General features: G+C 33.1%; 1 long non-coding RNA gene across 1 annotated transcript in view; it reads left to right on the top strand.

Moving 5' to 3' along the window:
- Nucleotides 1–502: 502 nt before the first annotated feature.
- The window catches only part of LOC131381691 (uncharacterized), a 41,873-nt gene continuing 22,817 nt past the window's right edge, over nucleotides 503–19,558 (top strand). Inside the window, exon 1 of the long non-coding RNA XR_009210574.1 lies at nucleotides 503–558. This is a non-coding gene — a long non-coding RNA (uncharacterized LOC131381691). The remainder of the gene's footprint in view (nucleotides 559–19,558) is intronic.

Genomic DNA, 19,558 nt, shown 5'->3' with positions numbered 1-19,558 from the left:
TATGGAACTGACTTCTAGAATTTGATTTGGTATATACATTTAAGTTTAAATACACATTTATGAATCTAAAATAGATAAAGTGTTTAGATATTTCTATTTTGAATTTCTGTACTAATTTTCACTAAGAAAAAGAGCTGTTCTATCTTACGTGCTCTAATAAAATTAAATAATGAGATCTAAAAACTGACATTAATTTTTATCTATTCCGTCAATGATTCTCAACTAGTAGGAGGGGCTTATTCAAGATCATCTCATCAAAATAATGTAAAGGGACTTTTTTCCCCTTTAAATTGTACAAAGATAGTTAGTTATATCTTTTCTCCACTCCACCAGGCAAAAAATGAAACAAGTAAATTGTTGCAAACTGAATCTTGTCTCAAAAGCCTCCAGTACTTAAAACAGCATTTCATTGGGGCTACTCGTTCTTTCTTGTATAGTTCAACCTCTTTTTTGTCTCAACCAGCTCCCTCCACATAAGTATCTCACGTTCGGCAAAATATGACCCCAGTCTGATTCTTCATTATGACCCATCTGGTTACCCACAGCTCACTCCGGAGGGTAAGTCTTTCTGTGTTGCTCAATTTAAATTATCCATAGGTAGAATTTGGTGGTCTTGTCTTCTTACATGTCATAGGTTATTAGAATATCTATGGATTATTTGCCTCATGGCTAGGTCTTTATCTAGAGAGAGGTTTATATGGCACAAGGACTGCCTTTTCAAGGGGCTTGGGACAGGGTACAAGCCACAAAGTACATCTTTTGCAATTAAAGCATATTGTGTTTGATCAGCAAACATTTATGGAGTGCCTAACACATATAATAAGATCTACGTGGTAATAAGTAAACAAAAGGTGTAATATAAAGGTCTCCACTGTAAGAATGTAGCATAATTAGGAGGACTGAATGCATGCATAAAAAATGGATCCATATATGCCACATATATATATATATATACGTGTGTGTCACACACACATATATACACACATAATGTGGTGCCTAAGGGATTACATATTTGTATTAGGAAGTAAAATAATATGTCATTATGGACAATTTGTGTTCAGGGAAGACATACTTGAAGTAATATGACAACTTACACTTTATTAATCAAAAGTAATTTTTGAATCATTTTTCTTCAAATATGTCTTCCCTGTCCACTAAATCGTTCTATTATAAAGACAAAATACACGTGTGTTCACTGCAGCACACAATATTGCTACTCACAATAGCAAAGACATGGAATCAACCTAAATGCCCATTTTTTTGGCTGAATACTATTTCACTTTTTCTATAGTACCTTCTATACATTTCTAGCGTGCCTCTTTGAGTTTTATTAGTTTATATTAATTAATTTATTAAGAGAATGCTCCTAGGGACATTGCATGATATTCGCACACCAGAACTAATTATCTAAAATAAACCAGTGGTTTCCAAAGGATTTTTATTTTATGCTACCAAGAGGAATTCTAGAAAAGTGCAGAAGACGTTACAGAAAAAGTGAAATACTATGCAGCCACAAAAAAGAACAATATCACGTCCTTTGCAGGGACATGGATAGAACTAAAGACCATTATCCTTAGCAAACTAACAGAAGAAAAGAAAACCAAATACCACATGTTCTCACATGTAAGTGGGAGCTAAATAATGAGAAGGCATGAACACATAGAGGGGAATGACATGCACTGGGACATATCAGAGGGTGGAGGGTGAGCGGAGAGAGAAGAGCAGGAAAAATAACTAATGGGTATGAGGCTTAATACCTAGATGATGAAATAATCTGTACAACAAACCCCCATGACACTAGTTTACCTATGTAACAAACCTGCACTTGTATCCCTGAACTTAAAAGTGTTAAAAAACAACAACAGCAGCAACAACAACAAAGTGATTTAACTATTTGATTCACAGTGGTTGATGGAGCAAAGACTTTGACCAGTCTCTCAAATGAATCATTTTCCTAGAGGACTCCCATTTCTCTATCTCATATAACATTCTCATGAATTGTTTACTTAAACTGTAATATAATTTTGTACTTATGGGTTTTAAATTTTCTATCAGTATCTTTTACTTCTTAAAAAGGAATATACACGTGCTTCTTGTTAGTTCTCATAACAACCAGCAGAGCACTATGAACTCCAAGTTTGCATGCAGTGAAAATTTAAGTATTTTCTGACCTGCTCAATTTACCCTGGATACAAAAAAATGCCCTTAAAACATATAAAGCTTGAAAAAATGTATTTTATCTTTACATTTTCAAAATATACTTACCTATACAATATATATAACACACTAACATACAAGTTTAATTACTTATAATAAATCTAACATCACATAAGGAATATATCTATCAGTTTGTTGTGTCAATGTATGTGTCCAATTTCCAATCACCCGACCAAAATTTGTTGCATAAGCTTTCCACAAAGAATATTTCCTCAAGTTGTAAATGCAAAGCATTTTAAGAAATATGAGATGTACCTAATTTTGTGATATTTAATAAGTCACATTTGAAAAATGAGAAGTAACAACATGCATGTTTTCCAGCTTGAGAGGAGCCTTTTTTGTGTTACCAATTTTATGAACTATGTTTGATTAATAAAGTCATTTTTTGTTTCTCTATTCCAGTTTTAAAAGGACATAATGCATATAAAGATGTTTTTGTTATTCTTTCAATGTTGCCAATTTAATGATATCATTGTTTATTTAGCTTTGAAAAGCACTTTTTCCTTAAAATAAATATTGAAATATGAAATGCTGATGTCACTATATAGCAAAAAATGAGGCACGGCAGATCTGGGAAGCAGTCCAAAGTGCTTCAAAGTGACTTTTGTGCCAAGCTAAGGCTTTTTACCTAAAGCCATCAGTTTCTGGGGAAGAAAAAAAAATCATCTTTAAAGATGATTCAGGTACATTATGAAATGATTAAACACTTATGCATACAATTTTATATGCCACTGCAGTTTTACCATAACCAAAAAAATAATCCCAACACTCTCTGAATGGGCAGGGATTCAGGGCCTCCTTTGGATAATTTGCAAATTCTCACAGAGCATATCCCCTGCCCTGCACTCGTTTTCTTGTAGCTAGGATCACATCAACCACATAAAGCAGTGAAAAAAATCAAGGCAAAAAGCATTAAAAACAGAGAGGCTTGTTTGTTAGTCAGTGTGGGGGAATCAATTGGCAAACGTTAAACAATGAAATTATGGAGTGGAAGTTAATCATTCTGAAGTCCAGCTGGCAGCAATCACTGACAATACCTATTTAATCTGATTATGCTTTTAAGAAAATTACTCACAAATGGTACAGATTTCAAACTGCAAGATAGAAATCACAGAACAAACAAGGTTAATTGTATCTATCGCTGAATGTACATGCATGCAATAAATCTAATTACATTCAAAATATATTGAGTAGCTTTTAGCTCTTGTGTCCACTTCTTTTCTCCAATTTACACTGATTTTATTTTGGTAGAGATATTTTTATTCACTTGATAAATCAAACATCTACTTTATCAATTCCCTTAGCAAATTTCCCTTTTAACAGTTTGCTGTCCCTTAGGATCTTCAGAGCTGTCAATAACTATACCATCTTTGTGAGTTTTCTGTGATACTGTCTCTCTACCTGCAAGCTCCTTAAGCCTATTACTTCTCTAGTGAAATTGAAATGCTCAGTGATTCTTGACTTGCAGGTAGGATTAGGAATATCTTTCAGTATTGGCACCAAATTTTATAATTGTGCACTGGTAACAGAAAACCAATAAAAGTTGAATCATGCTTTAAGGATTTGCTAAGTGAAGTGAGCACTTATAAAAAAATGGTGTGAAAAATATATTTCCTAACCTTGCCACTAAAATGAAGTGCCCATGGATAAATATTGTTTTGGCAAATATCATGCCTCAAGGCATTGCTGGAGAATAAAGAATTGTATTTACACAGAACAGGCCTCCCCAGAGTGGTGTAATCAATATCACTGAGCAGTTTTGGCTTGCAGGACAGTGGCTAATTCCCACAAAACATCAGCCACAAGTGGATGGCACCCAGATTCTGTGGTCAAAGGAAATCAGTAGGATTTCACGTAGAGAAACTGAATAAAAAGACTCTGAATCATGATCAAGATTACAATAATACAAACCTGTGCCCTGGAATATACCAGTAGGGCTATTAACAGAGGAGTAAGCAAAGTTAGAAGCTAGAAAGAATGAGAATTGGATGGTGTTGTGTAATAAACAGGTAAAGTGGAGCTCTTCAGAATGAATATTATGATTTGTAGGGAAGGTAGTGTTGGCTAGTGAATAGGTCTAGAATGGCATCGTCAGCTTAAAACAAACATGGAGAATATCCAGTCAAAGAGCTAAAAACTGGAAGATCCATAAATAGTTGAAATTTTTAAATACATTTCAGGCTGTTCAACTACTTGTGAAATCGCATTGGTGAAGAAATGAAAGCAGGGAAAAATTTACCAGAGATAAGTAAGGTTCTTCATAAGGAGTGCCAAAAGTGTACCAAATGAGGGATCACTAACTAGTAAGAAAGATAGGACATGGGCATTTAAAAATTATCCGAGTCATTGGCCGGGAGCGGTGGCTCACGTCTGTAATCCCAGCACTTTGGGAGGCCGGAGCGGGCGGATCACGAGGTCAGGAGATCAAGACCATCCTGGCTAACACGGTGAAATCCCACCTCTACTAAAAATACAAAAAATTAGCCAAGCGTGGTGGCAGGAGCCTGTAGTCCCAGCTACTCGGGAGGCTGAGGCAGGAGAATGGTGTGAACCCGGGAGGCGAAGCTTGCAGTGAGCGGAGATCGCGCCACTGCACTCCAGCCTGGGCGACACAGCGAGGTTCCATCTCACCAACAAACAACCAAAAATTATCCGAGTAATTAAGTGACTCAATTTCATTTTGATGGCCCTCTAAAAAAGATGGGTTGAAAGAAAGGCAAGGGAAGGCAATACAACTTTGCTTAACAGAAAATATAACATAGTTAACAATTCTTAGCGAAAAGTTATTTTAACAGTGCAGGGAGTTCCAGAGTTTCCACTTATTCTCTGATGAAGCCACATGTCAGTAACCCTGGTCCTCTCATCCATATTTTACTGTAGGCATTGCCCAGTAGTGGTATAAGGCTGTAGAGAAAACAAAAACAAAAACAAAAACCTCCTACAGCTACCTAAATAAACCAGAGGTTTTTTTTATTTGCATGTGAATATTTGCATATGAAGAAACATTAAAAAATTACTAAACATTTTTAGAAATTAAAAAAAAGGTGGATCAAGATGAATCAATAGAACAGCTGGATTTGATATCCATAAAGCAAGATCGGGATGCTATAAGAAAGAAGCAATTTAGAAACTATTTTCATGGAAGAAAGCATGGAAATTAATACAATGAGTATTAAGATGAATAATCCATTAATGAGCTAAATAATAGAATATGATAAAGATGAAAAAAGAATGTAAGTTCTGTTAAAATGATGTCTGGAATATAATGTTCAGAAAATTTAACAATACATAAAGTGTTGGAGGAGGTATATAGGAGGTGAAATATTGTAACTGACAGTTTTGGAGATTTGAAGAATAGCTAACAATTATTTCATCCCCCTACTCTTGTTATTTGTGTACAAATATGCATTTGTGTACCTGATAGGGATATAACATATATAGCTATATTTAATAGCTGTATAATATCTACCAGCTACATCATAACATATTCAATCTTTCCAATTTAATGGGCATTCGAGTTGTTTCTAGTTTCTCTTCTTATTTTTTCGTTTACAAATTAACGTCTCATGAATGTCTGCATGCTGGTATTGATTCAGCTTGTGCTTGTATCGTTCCAAAAGTTTGAAGTAGAATAAATGACATTGCATTTATATATAATTTAAATAAATATTGCCAGATTACCCTTTGAAAATGTTTTATTTCCTGCTATGTCAATAGAGCTGGGTGTCATCAATACTTCTGTTTTTAATTGTTGAAGATTTAAAAGGAAGGAAAATTAATTGCCATTGTATTTCATACACAATCAAAGGCATTTTGTTTGATTTCCCTTTCTAAAATAGTGTGGAAATATGTTTTTTTCCTTATTTACTGACCTTTTACCTTTCTTTTGCCTACTCTATTGATAAACTTTGCTCACTTTTTCTTTATATTTTTATTTTTCTTTATCATTTTGTAATGATAATTGTTTGTAATGAAAACTTGTATTATGTGTGAGCAAATGTGTGTTTAAAGCCTTTTACAGAGGGAGACTAATAGATATATCCTGTCTTTCGAGTATTTTTTTAACATTTTATGGTATATTTTTATCAGTAGCACTTTCTCTAAGAAGTATGTTTGGAATCTCATTCATATAAAAATTTCAAACAAATTTTAATTTGAGCAGTTTTTTTCCTTATACAGATTGTCTAATAAATTCAGAGAAAATCTTATTTGGTGGTTTGGTCATATATTTAGTGATAGCTCTAAAGAGAAGTATACACATTTATCTCTCATTCAACAAATTCTCAAAAATCCCGAGCGTTTATAATATCTTGAATTCTCAAAGGGAAAGAAACAAAACATTTAATCCAAAATTCAAATGCCTATATAAATAAATTCTTGCAAGAAGGAAAAGACACTTATGCATCAAAATCAGGCATGCATTCTTGTTTTTCTAGTCTATATTTCTAGGAGTGAAGTTAGCAGGAGATAAAGCTCTATTATCAGCACACATTTTTTTATTTGTGAGAGAGTTGAAATATTAAACTGAATATTTTTAGTCTTTTTAGGAGTCTCATCATCCTTTTGCTTCTATTTAAAAGTGACTTATTTTGCCACAAGATAAATGTTTTAAGTATTGCAGAATGTTTAGGAACATATTCTGGCAAACCACTTTAAATTACAAAGCTAGCCAAGGCAAATTTGAATGCTTGACAGGTTTTAAAATAATACATCTTTTTTAAAAATATATTTTGACACCTGATCTAGAGCATTGGTTTTCAGAATAGAGTCCACACATCAACAATAGTAGCAACACCTGGGAACTCTGCAAAAATGCAAATTCTCAAAAACATACTGGGTGTACTGAATAAAATACTTGAGGTGAGCCATCAATCTGTAATTTATTAAATCTTCCAGGTGATTCTCACATACTTTAATTTTTAAGAACCACTGCTCTATACTTCTTAGGGGTCCTCTGTTGGCCTGGCACTCAGATATTTTGCATAGGTATGTATTTGTAATGCACATTTACTATAAGTAGCATAGTATTTGGCTTGGCCTGCTACACGCTGGGGGGTATTAACAAGAGAAATATACTTCTCACTGTTCTAGACATCAGGAAGTCTGAGATTTTGATGTGAGCATTGCCAAGTTCTGGAAAGAGTCCACTTGCTGGCTTACAGACTGTGGCCTTCTTGCACTATCTCACATCGTGGAGAGAGTGAAAGCTAACTCTCCAGTCTCATCTTATAAGGCACTTATTCCATCAAAAGCCCCCCCATCATTACCTAATCCTAATTACCTCATCTAAACCTAATAAGCCCAAAAGTCCTATTTCTAAATATCATCACATTGGATGTTAGGGCTTCAACCTATGAATTTTTGGGGAAAAAAAACATTCAACCCATAACATACTTAATTTACATGACCATGTGTAATTTTATTATAATATCTGGTGCAGCATAAGTAATGAGTTAAAAAAACAATTGAAAGAAGGACTAATAAAGCAGCTAATGGATGAGTATTGGAAAAATACATTGTGAGTTAAAAATAAATAACAGATTTTTATATATTTAAAAATGATCAATGAATATTCCAAGTGTTTATTTTCTAATATTTAAAGATACTTAAATCATTAAAATTTTCCTTTATTTCTAATGTTTATGCAAGTGACAGTCAGACTCTGATTCTACTTCTCCCTATTCCACATATCATGTCCCGGCTTTCCATGTGTGGTCTTTTGCATGTTTGTAAAAATTAAGAAATTGCCAAAGTTTGTAACCTGTATGCTTCAATTTTTTAAAAATATATAAATAAAAATGTAATAACTTCCTTACAGAGTTGTTGGAAAGTTTAGAGGAAGTCATATAATTCATTAGGATTCATGGAAGAGCCACACTTTATGCTAAGCAGGACAGGATGTAGTGGAGAGGTATAATTGAACAAACAAATACAAGACCCCAATTACTATATCAATACTTTTTCATAAAAATTTCTCAAAATGGCTTTCAAAGCCCTATTGGAAGCAATTATTTAATCTAACTACATAATATTAAATATGTTATATATTAAGTATGTTTCAGAGAAACAAAAAGTGCTATGAAGCTATAAACCATCACATAATAAGAAATAACTAGAAATATTCAGTAAGAAAACTATAAATTATGAAAAAACATAGCAGATTTTATGTTATGCAAAACATGTGAAAACATAATTTATAAAATATAGTTATTTTTACATCATTTAAATATATTTTAATGTATTTTTAAATCAAATGTGTCTTTATTACTTGGCCATGAGAATAGTATCTGGCATATGATGGACATTAATTGTTGAATTAGGAATAAACCAGACTTAAACATGCCATTATTGACTGATCCTATCCACTTATGTGTTAAAGGCATTTCAAACTTTACATACCCAAGATAGAATTATGTATTTCTGACACCCTCATATGTGTTTCTGCATGAATATGTCACATTTTAATAAATGGCACAACTAACTAGTTACTAAAGGCAAAACCAAAGAGATCATGCTTATGATGGAGAAACTTTTACCAGATTAACCTATGTCAAGAAAAACTACAAAAGCTAGATAACAACAAACAACAGCAGCAACATATATATTCTAGTAAATGGATAGCATCAGAGATAGCCGTGACATTGTTTATTAATATTTTGGAGAAGAAAATGACATTTCACTGAGGTGAGATCCCCATGCTGCAAGACACTTTTCCAAGTTCTACATTACCGGTGCTGGAGGCTGAAAAGGGTACCCATTAAGAGCCAGAATAGCCAGAATAATTTTTAATTATGTCATAATTCTGAGGAGACAAAATTTGAAGGTAATAAGTACCAGGCCAACAAACACTAAGAAGTAAACATTTTGGAGAGAAAAATAGTATTGAAGACAGGATGAAAATCTGCACCAGTTTTTCCACTTGAGATATTTGAGGTGTTTCACCTGTAATATAAAGGGGGCTAAGAAGCCAAGAAAAAAATTGGTTTATAATAACCTCAGTGGAGTTTTCATCAGTCCTAAATAAAACTGGGGGGAAATATAGTTTAAGGCCTACCAAGAAGGATTTCTGGTGAATATATTAAGCTTCCAGATGGAAAGCTTAAAAGGCTATACCTTGGGGTTGGGGACTAAATAGAGGTTTATTAGGCTTCACAGACTTTGAAAGTATCCTGTAGTAAACTCTGTTGCTGAAGGAATTGAGAAATCTCAAAATCAATATGGCTGCCAGAACACAAGGTTTATATTCTCTGTGTTAATTTGTTTTCCAGATCCTCTTCAAATTTTCATATATGATATCCATATTTTTAAAAAATCAAAATTAAGAAATAACCATAACATATAAATATGTACAAATGAGTTCCAGACATTAGTCTTATATTACTGAACTTCTAAAATACTTGTGAGTAATAAGTTCAAAAACATTGATAGGATGATTGACCTAAGTAGAACTAGAATATTTTTAAAACTCATACTGAAATTTTGAGACAGAAAATTATAATAATTAAAGAATATGACAAAGGGACTTGATAGCAGATTGGACACAAAAATATAATTAATGAACTGGAAAACAGGTTATTAATCATGTCAAAGTACACAAGGAAAAACAGATGGAAAAGTATATAAAATACATCAAAGAGCATATGAAATGTATGAGGAAAAATGCATAATAAAATGTTATGCAATTGAAGTTCAGCAAGAGAGGGAGAGGAAGAAATACAGCAAAAGATACTTTTGAAGATATCACAACCAAAAAACATTCCAAAATTATGAAATACATCATTAAATTTCACATTTCAAGATAAATTTTTAGTATCAGTCAAAAAGACATGTTGGCAACAAAAAGTAAGACCTACTCTATTTACTCTCTATTGAAACAATGGAAGACAAAAGACCATGGATTCATATCTTTACATACTTAAAATAAAAGATCATCAATCCATACTCAGTGAAAATATACTTAAAAGTAAAACAATAATACATACAAACCAAAAATTAAGAGAATTCATTTTCGGCAGACCTGCAGTGGAAGAAGTAAGTTAGTCAGGTGGAAAAAAAATGATCCCATATGGAAGTAAAGAAAGACAGAAAGGAATTACTAGCAATCAAAATGTTAAATATGGCTGGGCGCGGTGGCCCACGCCTGTAATCCCACCACTTTGGGAGGCCGAAGCTGGCAGATCACTAGGTCAGGAGAGACCATCCTGGCTAACACGGTGAAACCCCGTATCTACTAAAAATACAAAAAATTAGCTGCGCATGGTGGTGGGCACCTGTGGTCCCTGCTATTCCGGAGGCTGAGGCAGGAGAATGGTGTGAACCCAGGAGGCGGAGCTTGCAGTGAGCCGAGATGGTGCCACTGCACTCTAGCCTGGGCGACAGAGCGAGACTCTGTCTCAAAAAAAAAAAAAGGTTAAATATACAGGTAAATCTAAATTGTATTTGACCAAACACATAATTACATCATGTGCATCACTAAGACATATAATTAAATCTGTAACATGAGTCATACAATGATACAATGTGATGGATGGAGTTAAAGTGTTCAATGGTTCTGGTTTATCTAAGGTACAGTATAATAAAATTAATCATTTATGGTAGATCCCATTAAGTCAAATAATAAATCTATAATCGTATTTAACTAAGAAACTAACAGAGAAAAATTGAATAATATTTCAAATATTTTGTATAATCCAGAATAATATAGGAAATAAGAGATAAACATAGAATAGGTGAAATAAGCAGGAAATAAAAAGTAAAATGGTAAGGCTTACTCCGGATATTTTAGTAATTACATTAAAGTAAGCTAATCTAATTAATAGTCAAAAATTGCCAAATGAAATTAAAAAACAAAATCCTCAAATATGATTTAATGATATGTAAATCGATATGAGAACACAGACAATATAAAGAAAAAATGATGAAGAAGATATACCACGAATATACAACGAAAAGAACGAAAAGAATACTAAGGCAAGACAAACATAATTATTAGAAATAAATATATTTTACAATGGCCAAATAGTTTATAAAAAGTAAACATTATGTAACCAATAATATAATATGAATAATACATGTATATAATAAAATTAAAATTGACAAAATTTAAGAAATAGAAAAACTTGTAGTCATTTGAATATTTTAGTAAAAATTTGACAGTATGATTTTAGAATTTATAGGTAAAAGTAAAAGCCAAGCGTAGTGAAGACAGTTTTGAATGCAAAGAAGCAGCTTAGGTGATATACAATACCAGATATAAATATTTGTTATAGAATTGTAATAAATTAGAACTTTGTACAAGCACAGAAAGTAGACCAAAGACACAGAATTAAGTATAGAAATAGAACTTAAAAATTAGCACTAAATTAACGACAACATTGAAACACCAGTTTAATGAGGAAAGAAATGATTTTGAGTAAATTATAGATTTAATACATATATATGCATTATATATCTTATGCATCAAAACATGCATAAAAATAAATTTCAGCGTATAAAACAAAAATTATTTAGAAGAAAATAGAGGAGAATATCTTCATGATCTAAGATAGGCAAAGTTTTCTAGAACAAGATATAAAACTCTAATCATACCTTATAACACTGGTAAACTGTGCTATATTAAGTTTAAGGCTTTTAAGTCATTAAAAGACATCATCAAAGATTGAAAAAGCAAGCCATAGATTATAAGTAGATTTATAGAAAGAAAAAATAATATAGATCTAAATTATAGATCTAGTTTATATAACAAAGGACTCATGACCCACATTAAACAGATTAGAAAAAGACGAACAACCTAACTTAAAAATGTGCAAAATTTAAATAGCGGAAGGATATTTAAATAGGCAAAAAGCTTCTAAAAATCTTCACAACCTCATTAATTGTTTATAGTAGGAAACTCTTTACAAATCCTCATGGCCCTGTGTAATAAATCAATTAATAGGAGTCAGGGCTTGGCTTTGGAATCTGATGACCCTGATCCCAAAACCCAGGTCCACGTGAAGGCAAACCTACAAGGAAATTGAGGGCTCTCAGCCGTCTATATGATCACACCATATGCTTTCAGACTTTCCTCACTCATTTCCAATAAATATGTGCTTGCTGAATGTGCAAAAAAAAAAAAAAGAAAATATAAATTAAAATTATGAAAAGATAACACTACACACCTGCCAAAATGTCTAAAATTAACAACCCATAACACCAACTGTTGACATGGATGTGAAGCAACAGTAACTCTCATAAGCCAGTAGGAGTCATACAATATAATTTAAAAAATTTTGAATTACCAAAGGTGAAAACATGCACTTTTTATTATCCAGAAATTTTAAATCTATGTATATACTCCAAAGAAATGCATACCTTATACATCAAAAGACACACACAATTATATTAAAATAGAAACTGAAATAGCCCAAATATTCATAAATAATAAAATGGATACATAAAATTTGGTATTTATACAATGAAATATCAGACGGTAATGGGAACAAACTACTGTTTGTCATAAAAATGGGTAAATTTTGTAAACATAATGTTTACCAAAATGATCAAGTACCCACAAAAATAATGCATGTGAGATAATTTATATTACATATAAATTCAAAAAATGTAAAGCTAATGTATGGTAAGAGAAATCAGAATAGTGCATAGTTTAGGTATGTAGATTCATGAGAATGAAAAGGCATTGTTGCTCTTTATTTGGCGGTGTTTATCTGGACATATTCACATATTTACAATTCTCAAGTTTTATGTTTTGTTATATACCTTGTAGGTGTTTATTTTTTTAAGTTTATTTTAAAAATTCCAAGAAATTCCATTATAATTATATTCAAATCCAGTGTATGTCACTAGGACCATTAACTCATCATCCTTACCATCACCAAAGCTACCATCAACACAAAAGCAAATATAATAACCTTGTTCTTTTTGTTCCCTCACAAATACCCCATCCTCCGATCAAATTACCAGAGTATGTACCTCTAATCACACAATGGATCCTGACTTGAACAGTTTTACCATTTCCATTATTTCTACCATTAAAACAAACTACTATCATTTCTCTCCTAGAGTCCCACAATAATTTTTATTTGTCTGTGTGTTTCAACTGTTAAGCACCTAAAATTCATTTTCTACAGAGCAGTGAAAGTGATCATTACAAATTAATTATGCCATCACTTTACTGAAACTACCCCCATGGCTTCAAATCTCTCTTGAAAATAAAATAAAATTTTATAATTCTTCATGGTTAGCCAACTGCCAGTCTTTCTTATATAATTCTCTGCTGCTCTCCCATAACATATATCTTCCTGTTCCTCTGTCCTTTCAATTATTTGCAAATCCTTCCTGACTCAAGCTCTTTGCTCTTGCATTTTCCTCTGCCTGCAATTTCTTTTTTCTTCAGAGATCTTCACATAGCATGCTCCTTAGTTGCTACTCAGCTCAAATTTTACCACTTCAGTGGGCCTTTATTTACCTTATTGCCAATTATTCTCTCTTTCTCAAAAGTATTTCTCTTCTAGCTGAAATCATGTCATTTATAATCTAGTGTTTGCACCTTCTATCAGTTAGGACACAATTTCATTTTGGGGTAACAATGCCTGGATATAATGTCTTTATTATTATTATTATTATTATACTTTAAGTTCTGAGGTACACGTGCAGAACGTGCAGGTTTGTTACATAGGTATATATGTGCCATGGTGGTTTGCTGCATCCATCAACCCCTCATCTACATTATGTATTTCTCCTAGTGCTATCCCTCCCCTAGCCCCCTAGTCCCTGACAGGCCCCAGTGTGTAATGTTCTCCTTCTTGTGTCCATGCGTTCTCATTGTTCAACTCCCACTTATGAGTGAGAACATGTGCTGTTTAGTTTTCTGGTCCTGTTAGTTTGCTGAGAGTGATGGTTTCCAGCTTCATCTATGTCTCTGCAAAGGACATGAACTCATCCTTTTTTATAGCTGCATAGTATTCCATGGTGTATATGTGCCATATTTTCTTTATCCAGTCTATCATTGATGGGCATTTTTGTTGGTTCCAAGTCATTGCTATTGTGAATAATGCTGCAATAAACATACGTGTGCCTGTGTCTTTATAGTAGAATGATTTATAATCCTTTGCGTATATACCCAGTAATGGGATTGCTGGGTCAAACGGTATTTCTGGTTCTAGATCCTTGAGGAATCATCACACTGTCTTCCACAATGGCTAAACTAATTTACACTCCCACCAAAAGTGTAAAAGTAGTCCTATTCCTTCATACCCTCTCCAGCATCTGTTGTTTCCTGACTTTTTAATGATTGCCATTGTAACTGGCATGAGATGGTATCTCGTTGTGGTTTTGATTTGCATTTCTCTAATGACCGGTGATGATGAGCTTTTTTAAATGTGTTTGTTGGCTGCATAAATGTCTTCTTTTGAGAAGTGTCTGCTCATATCCTTTGGCCACTTTAAGGGGGAGTTGTTTGTTTGTTTCTTGTAAATTTATATAAGTTCCTTGTAGATTCTGGATATTAGCCCTTTGTCAGATGGATAGATTGCAAAATTTTCTCCTATTCTGTAGGTTGCCTTTTCGCTCTGATGATAGTTTCTTTTGCTGTGCAGAAGCTCTTTAGTTTAATTAGATCCCATTTGTCAATTTTGGCTTTTGTTGCCATTACTTTTGGTGTTTTAGTCATGAAGTCTTTGCCTGTGCCTATGTCCTGAATGGTATTGCCCAGGTTTTCTTCTAGGGTTTTTATGGCTTTAGGTCTTATATTTAAGTTTTTAATCCATCTTGAGTTAATCTTTGTACAAAGTGTAAGGAAGAGGTCCAGTTTCAGCTTTCTGCATGTGCCTAGCCAGTTTTCCCAGCATCATTTACTTAATAGGGAATCCTTTTCCCATTGCTAGTTTTTGTCAGATGTGTCAAAGATCAGATGGTTGTTGATGTGCAGCATTATTTCTGAGGCCTCTGTTCTGTTCCATTGGTCTATATATCTGTTCTGGTACCAGTACCTTGCGGTTTTGGTAACTGTAGCCTTGTATTATAATTTGAAGTCTGGTAGCATGATGCCTCCAGCTTTGTTCTTTTTGCTTAGGATTGTCTTGTCTATGCGGGCTCTTTTTTGGTTCCATATGAAATTTAAAGTAGTTTTTTTTCTAATTCTGTGAAGAAAGTCAATGGTAACTTGATGGTGATAGCATCAAATCTATAAATTACTTTGGGCAGTATGGACATTTTTATGATATTCATTCTTTCTATCCATGAGCATGGAAGAACATCGATGCAGAAATCTTCAACAAAATACTGGCAAACTGAGTCTAGCAGCATATCAAAAAGCTTATCCACCAAGATCAAATCAGCTTCATCCCTGAAAGCCTGGTTCAACATATGCAAATCAATAAACGTAATTCGTCACATAAACAGAACCGATGACAAGAACCACATGCTAATCTCAATAGATGCAGAAAAGGCCTTCAATAAAATTCCACACCGATGCATGCTAAAAACTCTCTATAAACTAGGTATTGATGGAACATATCTCAAAATAATAAGAGCTATTTATGACAAACTCACAGCCAATATCATACTGAATGGGAAATAGCTGGAAGCATTCCCTTTGAAAACTGGCACAAGACAAGGATGCCCTCTCTCACCACTCTCTTATTCAACATAATATTGGAAATTCTGGCCACGGCATTCAGGCTAGAGAAAGAAATAAATCGTATTCAGACAGGAAGAGAGGAAGTCAAATTGCCTGTCTTTGCAGATGACATGATTGTATATTTAGAAAACCCCATCATCTCAGGCCAAACTCTCCTTAAGCTAATAAGCAACTTCAGCAAAGTCTCAGGATACAAAATCAAGGTGCAAAAATCACAAGCATTCCTATACACCAATAATAGAGAGCCAAATCATGAATGAACTCCCATTCACAATTGCTACAAAGAGAGTAAAATACCTAGGAATACAACTTACAAGGGATGTGAAGGACCTCTTCAAGGAGAACTACAAATCATTGCTCAAGGAAATAAGAGAGGACACAAACAAATGGAAAAATATAATGTTTTAAATATGACTCTGGTTTATTTATCTCACACATAGCAAAACGTCCAGATATAAGCGATCTAAGGCCACTTTATAATTCCCATGAAGCCATTGTCAATGTAGGCTTTTTTTTGACTCTGGATTTCATTCCCAAGAAAAAGCAAAAAAAAAAAAAAAAAAAAAAAAAAAACTATGCCACAGCTTTGGGAAACATTTGTGTTGAGACAAGAGAAAAGAGGAAAGAGAGGAGGGCGATAGTGACTCACTTTCCAGCTGAGCAAGCTCCCAGTGAGAATTTCCACATACCATTACCTCTCACACATTACCAATCAGAGTATAGTCATGTTCCCACATCAAAGAGGCTGCGGAATGTTGTGTTAGAGCTGGATGCGTTGCCACTCTGAATAAAAAGTTATATTGTTAAAGAATAAAAATAGATATGGACAGTTTTGTTTTGTTTTTCTCTGAATCCATCCCTTTGGTTTCCACAAAATTTATACCATTTTTTTTCTATGCATGACACACACTCGTTGGCTTTCTAAGAAAGATAAATATAATTGCCCTATGAAGTTCAGTATTTGACTCCATATTCAAGGTCAAAGATATCTGAGTGATGTTCAATTTTTTCAACCTAGTTCTAATCTGAGGACTGCTGATCCTGTAATTTAAAAAGCCCAGTTATTTGTCACTAGTATACAAAATAAGCTATATGTAATACATGCTGTGAAGATGTAATAGAATACTAGGGATAAAATATCCAACTTAGGAAAGGGGAAAAGAGAAAATATTCAGGTAATATCTCTCATAGGTAATATTTCAGTCCCCTACTCTTGCAGTGAAACATGCTTCTTGCCTAGCATTACTATCAAGGAAGTTATTCTTTACTCATTATCTTTCATGACCATGAGGTGAGCAGAAAGAATACATCATTTTTAAAGTCTGCACAGCTTTAGTAATTGAGATCTTAAAGATTAAACTTGGGCATTCTAAGCATTCTTTTAAGAATTTAATATATACAGATAGTTTCAGGTCAGGTTTTGGGGGTTTTGGTAGCGCTGTTTTAGCAAAAACTTATAAGGCTCCCAGTTTATTTTCTTCCAGATAATCTCACCATTTAGTACTCTCTACATATAGTTTTTAAGCCTGAAGACAATAATACTTTACTTATAGGTCTCTAAGCTGCATCTACGTCCCTTTTCCTCAACTTAGTGGCTGCTAGGCTGAAACTTTATTAAATAATGAACTTGTGTGTGGAACCAAACCAGTTAAATTATCTTTTCCAATAGACTCATTGCCTTTGCCAACAGGCTCACCACATTTGTGTTGCAGGTACTAGTTTGACTTTCTGCTTAGGTTGCAACTCCCAGGCCTTCTCACTTTGCATACAGAAGCATTTTTTTTTTTTTTTTGACCCTTTGTAGTTTCTAACTGGGAGTGTAGTAAATCTCTCCATTCACTAAACTGTATTTCCTTCCATCTCTGCTTTTAGATTAGTTCAATTGCTTTACTGTCTCTTACTGGATTTTGTTGAATCTGACAACATGGAGCCAAATTATACCAAGCTTTAGACTTTATTATTTCTAGCATTGCTACAGCATTGGTTGGCACTTTGTTTGACTGGTCAACATACAGAACATGACAGCTGCAACAAATATGTTCACTAGGAAACTCAGTTCATCAGCTTTACAAAATGAAGTAGCTGAGTTCATATGAAAATTCTCTACCCTTTTAATTAAGCCATGGCTATTTTGTAGAACCTGGTACAATACTCCACTTCTTAAACCAATTAAAATACTAGCTGGTATTTTCAGACAACACAGTGGAATCCATTGTATCAATTTTAAACAGAGTAATCAAAACTCTCTTTTCATCTATATCTATTTAGATATTACCCATATCTAGCTAACTAGCTATCATAAATTTTAGGAACTGAAGATATTCTAGCCTGTTCTTTGCTCTGAGAAGAATTAAAACCAAACTACTAAACTGACCCACCAGTTGGATAGAAAGAATAAGACTTAGTGTTCAGTAGCACAATAGAGTGACAATAGTTAGGAATCATTTATTGTGTTTTAAAATAACTAAAAAATAGAAATTGGAATGTTTCTAACACAAAGGAATGATAAATGTTGTAGGTGATGGATATCTTTATTACCATGATTAACTAATTACACAGAATATGCTTGTATCAAAATATCACAGGTATGCAATACATGTAGACAACTATTACATATTCAAAAATTTTTAAAAAGAAACTAAAAATTATATGTTTTGTGATTTGCATTTTTTCATTTTTAATGAAGTTTTAAATTGAGTCCCTTGTAAGTGAAATGTTTCGAACTTAAATGTATTTACAATTCAGAAGTGAGGGAGGTCAGATAGATGGAAGGATAGAAATATAGATATATTGATGTCCATACACATTTATAAACACAAATTTATAAACATAAATATATATATGTGTGTGTGTGAGTGTGTGTGTGTGTATGCCTAAATACAAACATATACACACACTGTGGGAACGACATATATACAAATTGTAGGAAACTATAAAATATGAAATGATGACTGTTGGACAGCTGTGAATGAAAACTCTGCTATAGTGGTGGTATAGATATACTATAATATACACATTGAAAGATAAAGAGACTTAACTGGCACTGATTTATTCACCAATGGATAGAAGAATGTTCATCACAAAGTATACTCCAAATAAATATTAGCTGAATGAATACATGTGGTAATGAACAAGTAAATATTTTACTCATATGTTCATATACGCTCTTAACATCTCTTTTTGTGGATCCTCTTGCGAAGTGTAATGACTTGACTTGATATTTTATTTCATTTTATTTTGTGTTTTTATTTATAATTATTATAGACACATAATAGTACATATTTATTGGTATATGTGTGATATTTTATACAAGCATATGGTGTGTAATGATCAATTCAGGATAATTGGGGTATCCGTCACCTCAAATTTTTTTTCTTTGTATTAGGAATATTCCAATTTCAATCTTTCAATTGTTTTGACATATGCAATAATTTAATGTTAATGATTGTTCACCCTATTGTGCTACCAAACACTAGATCTTGTTATTTCTAACTGTATTTTTGTACCCATTAACCATCCCCTCATTATTCCCCTCTCCTCATTACCCTTCCTATCTTCTGAGAACTATCATTCTACTCTCTATCTTTCAGTGTTAAATTTTATTTTTTTACCTACTATATGAGTGAAAACATGCAATGTCCTCCAGTTCTATCTATGTTTTTGCAAATGACAGAATATTATTATCTTATGGCCGAATAATGT

This window comes from Hylobates moloch, unplaced genomic scaffold (genome assembly GCF_009828535.3).
Source record: "Hylobates moloch isolate HMO894 unplaced genomic scaffold, HMol_V3 SCAFFOLD_2, whole genome shotgun sequence".
NCBI lineage: Eukaryota > Metazoa > Chordata > Mammalia > Primates > Hylobatidae > Hylobates > Hylobates moloch.
The sequence above is the reverse complement of the archived record's forward strand: the minus strand, read 5'-3'. Positions and strand labels throughout refer to the sequence as shown.